We start from the raw sequence: 14091 nt of genomic DNA on the forward strand, positions 1-14091 counted from the left end.
GTTGTGGAGGCTGAGGCGTCCCATTTCCTGTGGTCTGCAGCCTTGAGACCCAGGAGAGGGGTGGGGCATGGGTTCCAGTTCGAGTCTGAAGGCCTGAGACCAGGAGAGCCGACGGGGTGAGATCCTGTCCCCCAGGACGAGGGAAGGTGGCAGTCCCAGCTCAACAGGGAGCGAGAATGATTGGGTGATGCCCACCCAAACTGGGGAGGGCAACAACCTCCTCACCCAGAAACCCTCACAGACGCCCGGAAATAATATTTAGCCAAATATCTCGGTACCCTGTCATCCAGTCAAGTCGACATTAAATTAAGCATTATATAAGCTACAGGTGTATTTTACTTTTCATTTCAAAGGATTTTCTGTTGATTTGGGGTTCAGTTTTTCACCACTTAAAGTTATGTATATCGTGCCTAAAATGTTTCTATAAGGTCCTCACCTCCTGAGGTTTCTAGGACCATTTTTCCCCCACCCTCAGGTGCAAATTATTTTAGCATAATATTCCTCTAGACCGTGAACGTGGTCTCATCTGAAGGCCTTGTCCAGAATGTGCTAGATATGGACCCTTCTGGAGCTCCCTCTGACTGCAGTTGCTTGAGTGGCTTTTATAGGTCATTCAGTCACAAGTGCTCACCTTTTAGCACTTTGATAGATCGGAGGTGCCGGCCTTTAAGGTCCTGATGAGAAAGCTGCCATTACGTTGTGACTTTGCTTTACAGATGAGTTGCATTCCCGCCTGTAGCACAGAATTGAAAGAATCTGATATTAGAAATTGTTGGAGGAAAGGAGTGCTTACTCTTTGGAGGTATTAGCCATGGCTTTGATTTACACACACACTGAATTGGAATGCTGTGTAGATGTTTGTTTTTTCCTTAATTATCAGCAGAAATGCTTTTTTGCAGTCTGCTCGACAGGGCTGCCCAATTGGGGTAGCGCTGGCTCAGAGCTGAGCCTGTGACGGGCGGGGGCTACTCCTGCGCCTCTGAGTTTCACACGCAGCCCCGTTGCCTGCTCTAATTGCAAAGACAAATCAGGCTGTGAGACAGTGACTTTGCAAGCCTACTTGAGAGGAACATGAACCACTTAGTAGGAAAATCGTCTTTATTACTAAAATATCTCAGTGATTACCCTGATGGGTTTTCCCACTGCTTTTCTGTACCTGTTACCTAGGAGAGCCCTTCAGTAACGTTTTCTGACTCCAGGGTCTACCATTCCCTCTGTTTGTGACTTTCAGGGTGTGACTAGTAGGTCCCCTCTATCAGAATTATGTAGAGCGCTTGTTAAAAATGAATTCCTGGGCCCACCCCGGACGTATTGTCCTGGTTTCTGGACTAGGCCATGAAAATTTGCCTTAGGAAACAAACACCCAATCTGAAAACTCCCGTAACTCTTCAGGCAGGCCCAACAGAGGAACAACCCTTAGGAGACGTACAATGAAGGCTTGATCACAGGTTTGACCTTGTGCCGTTAAGAGGGGCCGGTTAGGCGTGTGTGCGTGGTGTCAGAGCCTAGTCTACAGTGCAGCCTGGGCTGTTGGGAAGGGACAGTGGGCGCGAGGGAACACACGGCCAGTCTGGGAACTATGAACTGGGGCGTGAGGACATTCTCAGCAGCCCCACTACCCGCAGAGATGGCTACAAGGGCTGAGCTAAACTCTCACCCGGCACAGCAGTCGGGAGAAGCTAGAGGGACGCTGGCCGGAGCTGAAGGCACCACCACGCCCACCAGATGGGCACGAAAGGAAGACGGATGCTGCCTCACCTCGCCGGCCAGCCCCCCTCCTGAGTCGGCAGCAGCAGGGCACGCCTAAACGCGGGAAGTACATTCAGGTTCCCACCCCGCAGAGGAGGCGGCAACTATGTCCGTGGGCAATTTGGACTATGGGCGGCCTGAGGGCATGGAGAGCGGGGGCGCAAGAACCTCCTCCTACCGTTCTGCTGGTTAGGCCAGAGGGCATGAGAGCTGTCTGTTAACATCCGGGCCGGTTTACTCTCTTGGACGGGGAGGGGCTCACGGTGTGTCTGTAGTGACTCTGGGCACGTCCAGACAGGAGGAGGCCCTGACCACCACGGCCACATCACCCTCTCTGAGCAGGTGCCCGGTGTCTCTGTCCTGAAGGCATCTGTTCTCCTCTCTCCTCTAGCATGAGATTAGCTGCCCATGTGGCTCTCCCTGGCCTGAGTGCCTCCTTGGAGTGTGTAATCATCTTTGAAACATGTTTTTTCTGTAATAGGAAAATCTTTTCAAAAAACAGCCGGGGAAAACAAAAAGCAACAAAAAACCACCATGGGGTATGAATCGATATCCATAGGGCTGACTTAGAAAGTACAGGTGACCTGGAGTGTGGTCTCACACACTGTCCTCAGGCAGACCCACAACCTGTGCCCCTTCTGCAGTGAGATGCTGCTGGAGGGGCCCAGCTAGAAGCTGTGGGTTTGGAGGAGGAGTTGGCTGCGGTCCAGGGAGGCCATCGGACCCTCACTCTTAACGGACGGCAGATCTGTGGGCCACTCTCCCCGAGGCCACTTGATGGCAGTGTTGTCTCATTCGGCTGGCCATCCTGCAGCTGGGGACCTGGTGTTCGGTAAGGAAGCATGTTGCTGGCCCAAGTTCTGCCAGTGCAGGTTGCTGGGCTCCTGTGAGAGCCCTGAGCCTGGTGGTAAGTCCTGTTTGGTGACCTGGAAGGAGGGTTGCCTTGCTATGCGCTAAATCCCCTCATCTTCATATCAAAGTGGAAAGGACAGGAGATAAACGCAGAAGAATTGGTAGTAATCGATACCGGCAGAGATCAACTGAAAAGTTGGTAGGTAGTTATCTATACTGGAGGTCCTGTGTATGTGTATGGGTGGGAGGGGAGAGAGGGAGAAAGAGAAAGGGGGGGGGAGAAAAACATCAGAACACAGTATTTCTGTGGAAATGGGGAAATTGACGGGGTTTGCTCAGGTAGATGACTGGTGGTAGGACTGAAATTAAGACAGTATTTGTTTTATGTTACTGCACTCTCTCTCTGGGTTTTCTTTGTTTTCTGCTACCAGTAAATCCTTTTACTTCTTGAACTTCAGTATGTTCCTTTCAAATGAAATGTGATGTTATGATGCTCTAAGGACCCAAGGCTACAAACGCCGCTGAGATTCGTGGGTGAAGATTTTGTGTAGGCGCTCATGGTAGAAAGTGGCCACAAAGTCATGAGCACAGTGTCCATTTAATGAAGTTCTAAATCCCAGTGAGTGGGCTGCTTACTTCAAGTAGTAACTACGCCCCCAAGAAAACACAAGAAAAGACTTGCTTTTCTTGCATTTAACTTAATGCCTTTTGATTTAATAGGAGTTGGCTTCTACTGATTTCCTGTGCCACTGGCAAGGGGTACATGTGTTTTCCTTATATATCACAGGTAATTTTGCCTTTCTTCTCCTTTGCTCAGAAGAGAGATCTGGTAACCCCAAGGCTGACCTGCCCTAACTGGAAAAAGTTTAAAAAGGAAAAAGGAAAGCTTGCCATTATAATGACCACATTTTCTAAGCCAAAGGTTGAAACATGCTGTAATATACGGCCTGACCAAACATTTCAATTCAAGGCTGTCTTTCAAATATTAACACTTGTAATCGACTTGTTAAGAGTACCTGTTTAGTTTTGGTTTTCTTTCCTAACATTTATTTTTAACTATTTCAAAACCTGCACCTGGATTCTGTTTTCTTCCCGTTTTGATAATCTCATTTACTTCTTTTTGAATTGATTGTTCAGAGCCATGAGGCTGGCCTAGAGGGTGAAGACGCTGCTGGTCCGTTTGTGACGACGTTGCTGTTTTTCCTCTTCATTTAGGATGCTAAGAACATCCACCTACAAACCCTGAAATGTTGGCTAGCGTCTCAGGAGGTCATCTTGGACTGTACGAACTCTGTTATCACTGCTTCCTGGGAGGGGTGCAGTGCACGGATCTCTGGAAGCTTGTAGGCTTGGCGAAGGCCTCCCGGAGAACGCCAACCATCCCGCTCCCAGGCTCTGAGGCTCTGGAAGCCTTAAATGTCATAGAACATTCCCCATTTGTAGGATCCTTGTGAAACTTCTCAGAGGGAAGGGGAAGGTGTGAACAGGGAGAAAGACACAGGGTCAGGGACAGGAGACCCTGGGTAATGTCAAAGAGCCAGGGTGGTTGGTCATATTCCTTTCTGCAGGCTCTGAAAAGAGTATGAACCATGTGAGCTGGGACTTGAGAACAAAGAAAAGCCAGGGGTTTGAGGATCTTGGGGATGAGTTTGCAAGGCTCATTTGTTCCCCCAAATACCAGCTGAGCACCATCTCCGTGCCAGGCCTGAACAGACACCAGTCCTCTGGAGCTCATCTTATGTTGGGGGAAGGGAGACAGTCAACACAGAGGAATATAGGTTCTAGAGGGAGCAGAGCAGAAGGGAGACTGTGCTGGTGATTCTTCCTGAGAAAGAAGCCAAGCACTTAGTGACTCTTGTGCTGTGCCTCAGAGGGAGGCTGGGATCCTAACACGAAGGTCCTGTGTTGAAGCCTCAGCTTCTTCTTGTGCGGTGTACGGTTCCCTTTGAGAAAAGCACTGGGACTCGGCCCATGTGGGCTGTTGCTACTGGGGGTCCTGACATGAAGCACATCTAGATAAATAAAAACCTCGTCCAGACGGTGTTTCTGTTTTAAGTTCCTTAAAAACTAACAATTGGGAATGATTGAGCAATTTATGAAATACTGACTACCTAGGAACTCTGCAGCCCTTAAAAGTAGTGCCCGTGAAGCCCTTGTGGTAACACTGCAGAATATTAGGGCAGAACATTACATGAAATCCACAGAATGAAAATTGTCTGTGCGCCATGACCAAAGGTATGTGAAAACATGAATATAATAATGCAGAAGAAAAGACGTCCAAATTAATACAGTGGAGTGGCCCAATATGGGTGGTTTTCCTTATTTTATAGGCCTGCATAATGATATTTTGTCATTAAAAAAAAGTTTTAGGTAAAGTTTTGTAAATTTAGAATTCTTCATTTAATAACTCCTCTTCCATTTTTGCCAACCTCCTCACAATATTTTATTTTGAGTGTGGATGCAATCTAGTAATCAGCTAACTTAATGAGAAAAATCCAACTGGTAATTTGGTTTGAGTTGGTAAAAAATTAGGTTGTTTGACAGAGTATCTCACTTTTAACCAGCCATGTTGACATCAAGAGATATACCTGATCATTTCCTAATTATTAACTAATAAAAACTATTGTTTTCATGGTGCTATTTTCATAAGCCACAAATATTTTGGGGGTGGGTAGGTGGGGCAAGGATGGGGCTAACTGCAGAGCGCATGCCTGCTGTATTTCAGGACTGTTGGGCAGTTAGGCAATGGCATGGCCAGAACGCTAGTCTTGCTTATCTGTCGAATTATGAAACTGAAACCCTAGCCTTTTCAGAAAGAGGTGTACAAAGTCTCTGGGTCGTCTGGAGAGAATCACAGAGAATTCTGACTTCCCTCAGGCTTCATGAAGGTGAAAGGAATTTTAACCTTTAGCAAACATTACAAAATTCTAACAAAGAAAATGATATTGAAGGGTGTAGAGTTTCCCTCAAAAAGACACGCTAATAAATGCTTAGAGCCAATATGTCCCCCACAAAACAATTAAAGAAAAACTCCAGGGAAAATCACCAATGCCCTTTTTATTCCATTGGAAGTTTGGAGTAATGTCAAATATCAACACTTCAAAACCAAGAAAAAAACACATTCTTTCTTACAGTTTTCACAGATTGGAGGGAAACAAATTACTGGTCAAAACTTATCAGGAGGGCGTCCCTGGTGGCACAGTGGTTGAGAGTCCGCCTTCCGATGCAGGGGACACGGGTTCGTGCCCCGGTCCGGGAGGATCCCACATGCCGCGGAGCGGCTGGGCCCGTGAGCCATGGCCGCTGAGCCTGCGCGTCCGGAGCCTGTGCTCCGCAACGGGAGAGGCCACAACAGTGAGAGGCCCGTGTACTGCAAAAAAAAAAAAAAAAAAAAAAAACTTATCAGGAAGTTTGGTGTAGTTTTGAGGGGCATTTTAACTTTCTCTTCTCCCCTTACTAACTTTGTCTTGTCCCGTGTCCCTCGTAATTCTATGAGAAAAATCCGCATGGGATTTTACACTGGAGAGAACTTTAACATGAGATCTTCATTTGCTCAAAATTTACAGCCAGTTTTGAGCCCTCCTGATACTTCAGTGCCTCCTGTTCTGTATCTTCTATTAAATAGAAGAAAGAAATCTTCTATTTGATTCTAAAGAATCTATTTGATGTGAAGAAATCAGATGAAATCCTATAACATCATCTGTAAATATTTCAACCCTCTAAAAGATAATGATCACATTTTAAAATATAATCACAATTTCATAATCATACTTTAAAAGATTAACTCTAATTTCTCAACGAAGTATCCAGTCTATGTTCAAATTGTCTCGATTGTCTCACAAATGTCTATTTACAGTTCATTCAAACCTGGAGCCAAATAAATCAATCTCTCTCTTCAGTCTCCCTCTCTCTCGCCAATCTCTCTCTCTGTATTAATCTCTTTCAATCTCTTGAAACTCAAAGGTCAAAGAAGCCAGGTGCTTTGTACTGCAGAGTTTCCCACTTTCTGGATGTTACCGATTATATTCCTGTAGCTTCTGTGCTTGTCTTTTCCTATAAATCGGTAGTTAGATTTAGAAGCTTGATCAGATTCAGTTCAATTTTTCATCAACAGAGCAATCTAAGTTTACATCTTACCATTGCTTAGATCGGCAAATTTGACCTGTTTCTATTAGTCAAACAATAATCTACTGTGATGTGACACATATCTAAGTACGATTGATTGTTTTAGTTTATGCCGTTGTAAGATAAACTTCAGTTTCTAAAAAAGCCACAACGTTCTTTCAATCATAGGTTCCAAACTCAGACAGGGCAGGGCTTCAAGCTTCCCGCTTGTACAGGTCAGATGTTCCTTTCCCGCTGCCCTGGGGTGGGGGCACCTGGCCTCTGCATGAGCATCTCCAGGGATGGGGGCTCGTCCACTCAGCCCATCCCCGGGGCCACGTAGGAAGCTCCCTCACAAGGTCACAGCTTCTCCTCCAGGGCAGTGCATTTTCTTCCAAGGTTTTTGGTTTTTTGATTTTAAACGGGGTTTCTATCATGTTACCCTGCTCTGTGTTAATAATGTAAATATCACTTGCTTTCTCAAATAACACACTTTCCAGGCTATCTGGCCCACTAACTGAGGGAGTTTGGCTTGCTCTTGGGAATCCTCTTAGCTTAGCCCCTGTATTCAACACTCTATCTCCTATGCCTGCTTGTGGTCAACACCTTTGTTCATATTTTATTCTAGGGATCACAGTAAGGATGCGTTGCTATTAGTCTCATTGTCACCTCTGCCTTTATCTTTATTGCTCCTGTTGGGACTGTTTCTGGGAGAGGGACTCAGGGAACCTACCAGCCAAGGGTCTGTTCCAGCTCAGCTCAGCTCCAGATGGCTCCTCTGGGCACCGGGGCAGAGGGTCTGTGTGACCGGTGCCTCTTCTGCGAGGCCCAGGCTGTCAGGCTCCCTTTTAGACACTTCAGAGTCAAGCTATTCGCAGGCATCCAGCTGCCCTGCCTGCTCCCTGCCTGCCGGGCTCAGATCCCTGATGGCCTTAAAAGGAGAGTCAGCGGGTGGGCTGCACAGGCGCAGCTTCTCTCTGAAAGCGCCCAGGGAACAGTTTGTGGGAGCGAGAGGGTGCCTCCCAGAGCTTGGCCTCAAAATAGCCCAGTCGTCTTGAGCTACCCTTAACAGCCGGCCGTGAATCGATCACCCACAGTCTACGTAAAGCCCCTGTAAACCTATTTATATTTGATGTTTGTGCCACTCTGAACGAGAATTGAATCCAAACGGTTATTCCTGAGCATATTCTTTCCTCTTTTCCTTAAACTAAAGCTATCTTTAAGTTTCAAAGGTGTCCTCTTGCCTCTATGACCTGGAATTGGGTGGCGTGTGACATGTCACATCCACTTGTGAATGTGCCGTGGCGAGGTCCAGCTGCGTCTATGATGCCAATTCATTGTCACTGTCACTTTCAGATGGAATACTGTTGCCCAAGTGACATCAGTTTCTGGGCGGAAACTAAGTGCCTTGCCTTTTGGAGTAGATTCCATCTCAAGGAATTGTCCAGAAAAGGAGACACTTATTTATCTCAGCTTCCTCCGTGACTCCATTCCAAAATCAGCTTCTATAGGGACAGTATTCCTTGCAAATGTGGCAGATGGTCAGGGCAAGATCACAGCTCTTCTCCTTCCTTTACAGCTGTGACAAGTGTATGTGACAGGAGGTTGAATTAAGGAAAGTTACAGATAGGAAGCAAATCTACGTGGATTTCCACCCAGAAAGAGTCAGAGCTGGGCTCATTCAGCAGCCGAGACAGACGTGGATGCCAAGAGGAAGCCAGGGTGTGCCATGAGCCCCAGGGTGTTTACAAGATGCCAGCTTAGAGGGGGCATCCAGGGACAATATTTTGGAAAATCTAACATGAACTGGACATTAATGTGAAATAAGGCCCAAGAAAAGGCTCCGCTTTCTCTGTGTTTGCAGGGTGACTGTGCAGCGGTGCAGTGCATGGCTCTGTGCTCGCGTCTGCACTGCACTCTGCCCACTCCCCGCCGGCACTGGAGCAGCTCTGCAGACCAACGTGGCGCAGCCGAGCCGCACCAGCACCCTCAGGTCCTGGCCTGTCTTCCCACTGTCCCTTTCCAGTGACGACAAGCTGCTTGCTGTGGGCCAAACACACTTGCAGAGTCGGTGGCTGTCAGCCCTGGGGCCCAATTCCCTCACTTCCCAGCCATGCGGCCTCAGACATCCTCACCTGTGAAATGTGTGCAACGTTAGGAGGAGCGGATGAAGTGACGCGTGTGAGTGCTCAGCCCGGACCCCGACGCGCAGCAAGGCCTCAGTGAATTGCAGCTATTTTCTTTAAGCCTCAGGCTGTTCCCGTTCTCTGGGGGATCCACAACCGAACGCCCTTCTATCTGCCTAGAAACTTTTTTTCTTTTCTTTTTTTCTTTTTGGCTGCTTTGGGTCTTCATTGCTGTGCACGGGCTTTCTCTAGTACTCTTCGTTGCGGTGCGCGGGTTTCTCATTGCGGTGGCTTCTCTTGTTGTGGAGCTCGTGCTCTAGGCGCATGGGCTCAGTAGTTGTGGCTCGTGGGCTCAGTAGTCGTGGCTCGTGGGCTCAGTAGTCGTGGCTCGTGGGCTCAGTAGTCGTAGCGCACGGGCTTAGTTTCTCTGCGGCATGTGGGATCTTCCCGGACCAGGGCTCGAACCCATGTCCCTGGCATTGGCAAGCGGATTCTTAACCACTGCGCTACCAGGGAAGCCCTACTTGGAAACTCTTATTTGTCCTTCTTCTCCTTCAAGTCCCGGCTCAGGGGTGCCTCTGGGAAGCTGCCCCTGACCCACCTCTGCCTCCTCTTCCTTCCCTGCCTCGTCCCCGCTCCCCTCTCCTCCTGCACAGACGTCCTGAGGAGGGTAACTCCTCACTGCATGGTGACTTCTGACTCTTACCCTAGAGGGCTCGACATCCACGTCTACCATTACTGATGAATACATATTTGTTAAAATAATTAATTAAACAAACTCAGGACTTTATTCAATAAAACTTTGGCTGGAAACTATAAATATCTTTGATTCTTGAAGAATTCATTGTTACTAAATGCAATTTTGTAAGAGAAACCTTCCCGACACAGGGTGGGTCAATGGAGGCGGGGTGGGAAAGATAAAAAGAATTCTTGGTGGTAGGAAGTTTGAGGAACCGCTGCGCTAGCTTCTCCTTCCATCCGGCGGGAGCCTGATCTCCGAGTTAAGCCTTTGTTTCTGAGCTTAGGAGGCAGCAGCTGCCACTGAAGGTAGGATACAGGGCTTTGCCGCTGACCAGTGCCTTTCCTGGGTCACTTCCGCCTTCTGCCTGGCATGTGCCCCTGCTGGCCTTCTGTGGGCTGGCCTCTAGTCCCTGGCCACTCCCTAAGGTCCCTTGGGGTTAGTTTGATGCAAACAGTTGGATGGGACCAGCTCCTCTCACCTCCTGCCATTTTGCAGTTAAAACTCTATGCATGCAAAATTTTGTAAATGACCCAGCATGATACGGTGACTATATTTTCAGACCCCCAAACTGAGTTTGTTAACCAAAGATTGATTTCAGACTTGTGAACTCTTTTATACGAGAAGTCTTATAAAGTTACAAATATTAAATCATATTTTATGATGTATTCTTTAATAAATTTATTTATTTATTTATTTTTGGCTGCATTGGGTCTTCGTTGCTGCACGTGAGCTTGCTCTAGTTGCGGCGAGCGGGGCCTACTCTTCGTTGTGGTGCGCGGGCTTCTCATTGCAGTGGATTCTCTCGTCGCGGAGCACGGGCTCTAGGCACACGGGCTTCAGTAGTTGTGGCACGCGGGCTCAGTAGTTGTGGCTTGCGGGCTCTAGAGCACTGGCTCAGTAGTTGTGGCGCACGGGCTTAGTTGCTCCGCGGCATGTGGGATCTTCCCGGACCAGGACTCGAACCCGTGTCCCCTGCATTGGCAGGCAGATTCCTAACTACTGTGCCACCAGGGAAGCCCGTGATGTATTACACTATCATTGTACTCTCCTCCCAAGTCTATACTCCTATATGCACCCTTCTCTCTTTATTCCATCCAGATACAACTGGAGAAGGTCTTTCCTCCTAACAAAGATCAGTTATTTCACAGGAGTTTCAGACCCCTTTCCCTCTCATTGTGTAGGTCTTCTTTCCTCCTATTACGCGCTCCTCCGTTGTGAATTACTGGTCTTTCTTTAGGACTTGGTCATCCTCACTGGCAAACTGATGTGCTTTAGGGCCTCCCACATAAAGAAACAAGAGAACCCCTCTGGCCTCCTCACCCCCCTCCAGCTACTGTTCCATTACTCTGATTCCCTTTATAGTCAAATTCCTCAAAACGCTTTCTGCAAACACCACTCGCCACCCTTCCCTCCACGTGGCCTCCTGCACTCTGACACATCAAAGTGCGCTTGTCAAGGCGCCACGGAGGTACTTGGGCCAAATCTAAAGAGAATCCTCTTGCTTGGCCTCCCTCTGTCTGCCTCGGCTCTGTGGCAGCGCATCTCTGGGGCTTCCTCCTGCTCCATTAGCTGCGCCTCGGGACCTCTGTAGCGTTCTCCCTCCTTACCCAAGTTCTGCTGGTGGGTGTTTCTTAGGGCTCTGGAGGCCACTCTTGAAGGAACTTGGATACGCTTGGCTTTTGTTATTTAAAGTTTTGTTAGTAGATTATGCTACCTGACTATACCTTTTCATTAAAAACCCACAATTACATAAAGAGTCAAAATCCCACTAACCACTCCCACCAGCCCCATTCTCGCCCACAGAACTAACCGCACCCCAGGCCCGGGGCTCTGGAGCCTCGCCAGCCACTTCGGGCCTCCAGGCCACCAGCCACCTCGCCTTCTCCCCTCCCCAGACAGACGTCTTCACGCCGTTAGGAAGGGCTTCCCTGGTGGCGCAGTGGTTGAGAATCTGCCTGCCAATGCAGGGGACACGGGTTTGAGCCCTGGTCTGGGAAGATCCCACGTGCCGCGGAGCAACTAGGCCCGTGAGCCATGGCCGCTGGGCCTGCGCGTCCGGAGCCTGTGCTCCGCAACGGGAGAGGCCGCAACACTGAGAGGCCCGCGCACCGCGATGAAGAGTGGCCCCCGCTCGCTGCAACTAGAGAAAGCCCTCGCAGAGAAACGAAGACCCAACACAGCCAGAAAATAAATAAAAATAAATAAATTAAAAGAAGCCTCAACATTTAAAAAAAAAAAAGAATAAAGCCTCTGCGAGCAGCAACTCTGTGTCTCTCAGCGTTTCAGTCCCAGTGCTTAGAGCAAACAGGGCACAGCAAAGTAGTACAATACACGGATGGCAACTTCAGTGCAGCCTATGTTTGGTGCCCATCTCACATGTACATACCCTGAGACTACATGTGTACATACGTATAGTCAATCCTCATTACCCATGGATTTCATACTTGTGAATTTGCCTACTTGCTAAAAATTTCCAAGGAAGGAGAAGATCGGAGATGCACAACCTCCCAGAAAGAAAGGCAAGTGAGCAACACAACACAACACAGCACAACAAACACCACACAACAGTCATCAACATTCGAGACGTCGGAGCACGAGAGCCTTCCTCCCAGATATTAGCTGTGCTCTATTTCCCAGAGTCGAGATGTCGCCCCAAAGCCTTTCCCCAATGAAGAAACCTTCATTTCTTTTAGCCTCAACAGGCCATGTGTCCAGAGTTGTTTGTTGTCTTTCATACTCTTTAATAGACTTACTTCGTTTAAAGGGGAAAAATTTGCCCAAGAACGTGGCTACTAGAGACCTGATCCAGTGCCCTGTTTCTCTGGCATCTAGATGTTCACAGATGTGGTAATGACAGTGAGGGAAGGCACAGAAAGGCTTGAGGGTAAGAGGGGTTACTGCCCTCTCCCCTTCTGGGAGTCCCTGTGCCTGCCCACAGGCCGTGGGGAGTGGTGCTGAAACCCGCGCAGCTCTGTCGCCCAGACGCTTCTGCAAGCTGGTACATTCCCGCCCTGTGGCATGGAGGTCAGAGGGCTGCTTCCAGATATTCTCTTTTCTGCAGAGCTTTCTGTCCAGAGCAGCTGCTGGTTTCCCAGCCCCTGCGCCCCATTCTGGGAGGAGCCGCACTCTTTCCCTGCTCTGTTGTAAACAGTAGGTGCTCAGAGAGCCTGGGCCCGAAAGGCAGGGCAGGAGGCCACACGTAAGCTGGCGGGGGAGCAGGGCCCCTGCGAGCGGGCGGGAAGCAGGCACCGCCCGCCCGGCCTGTGGGACGCCCTGCGCGGGTGGCTTGCTCAGAAGATGGGGTTCCCTCGTCCCTTTCTGGAGCACCACGCCCTCCCCACCTCCGCCATTGTTTCCTGCTGCGGCCCCTTGCGCAGCGTCTGTCGGTTATAATCTTGTCCCCTATCGGCTGCAGCCAGGAGGGCAAAGCTTCACACGTCTTGCTCGCTTGGACGGGTGTCTGGCGCTCAGGGTGCACAGCACCTGGTTGTGGTGAACGGATCCAGCCCCTGCTCGGCTGGTGACCGTCTGTACTGCACAGCCTGTGACACGGGACAGACCACTTCAGGCCTCTGACCCTCCGCTCCTTCGAGAACACGGGTTTTGAGGGGACTCTGTGATTCTATGTCATGAGCGTGAAGCCGCACTGGGAACCAGCAGACACAAGCTGGGGAGTCGCCCTGGACAGAAATGGGTAGGCAGGAGGGCTTCCAGAACCATCAGAAAGCACTCTGTGGGGTAGAGGAAGGAGGGCGGCAACCAAGGGGACAAAGGAAAACTCCTGCCCAAGGGACAGTCCTCAGACTCCGCCCTCACCAGCCCCTCTCAGCCTGGAGGCTCGGCTCTGACCAGGAGGGCCGCGTCATCTGTAACAGAATTCATGCCATTTAAGCCTGACAGTAGGCCTACTTTGTCACACAGATGAGGAACCTGGGACTCAGAGAGGTTAAATCCTTCCCCACGGTCACAGCAGCTGGAGAGGCGAGGAGATCGCATCTGACCCCAAAGCCTGAAATGTTACAGATCTCTTAGCTTCTGACAGTTCCCTGAAAACTGCAAAGGACAGCGGTTGTTAGGAGTTCAGGCTCTGAAGTGAGAACGCAGGGTGAGACTCCTGGTGCTGCCCTGTCTGTGCCTCAGTTTCCACATCTGTAAAATAATGGGGATGATGGTAGTATCTGTGCCACAGGGTTCAGTGGCTTAAACTGAAAACACAGCTGACAAGTAATACGTGACCAATAAGCATTAGCTGTTACTATGGTTATTATACTTAAAGAATTACTACAGTGAGGAGAAAACCTGCTTTTCCAGGTTTATCTCCTGTTGCTTTTGAATCCCCTCCGACTCTGCTCTAGATGAGAAGTCCGTGAGGAGAAAGTGCTCAGACAGTCCATGCTGGTGGCCCAGACCTGTCTGAGGTCCCCACTTACCAGCCTTCTGGGCAGAGGAGAGGGAGAGCCATCCTCTAGGTGACATCTGCCTGACTGCTTTCAATGGTGCCTCATTTGTTTCAGGTTT

General features: G+C 49.2%; 1 protein-coding gene across 2 annotated transcripts in view; it reads right to left on the reverse strand.

Annotated features, from left to right (window-relative positions):
• Nucleotides 1-14091, reverse strand: part of FAM120B (family with sequence similarity 120 member B) — a 116338-nt gene that overhangs the window by 4289 nt on the left and 97958 nt on the right. The window contains exon 11 of one of the 2 annotated variants that reach the window (XM_060167978.1): nt 5639-5971. The exons of the other annotated variant lie outside the window; for it this stretch is intronic. The gene's annotated coding sequence lies outside the window, so the exon portion shown is untranslated. Of the gene's footprint in view, nt 1-5638; nt 5972-14091 lie in introns of those variants that run through there. 2 annotated transcript variants of the gene reach the window in all.

Source organism: Lagenorhynchus albirostris, chromosome 12 (assembly GCF_949774975.1).
Source record: "Lagenorhynchus albirostris chromosome 12, mLagAlb1.1, whole genome shotgun sequence".
Classification (NCBI taxonomy): Eukaryota; Metazoa; Chordata; class Mammalia; order Artiodactyla; family Delphinidae; genus Lagenorhynchus; species Lagenorhynchus albirostris.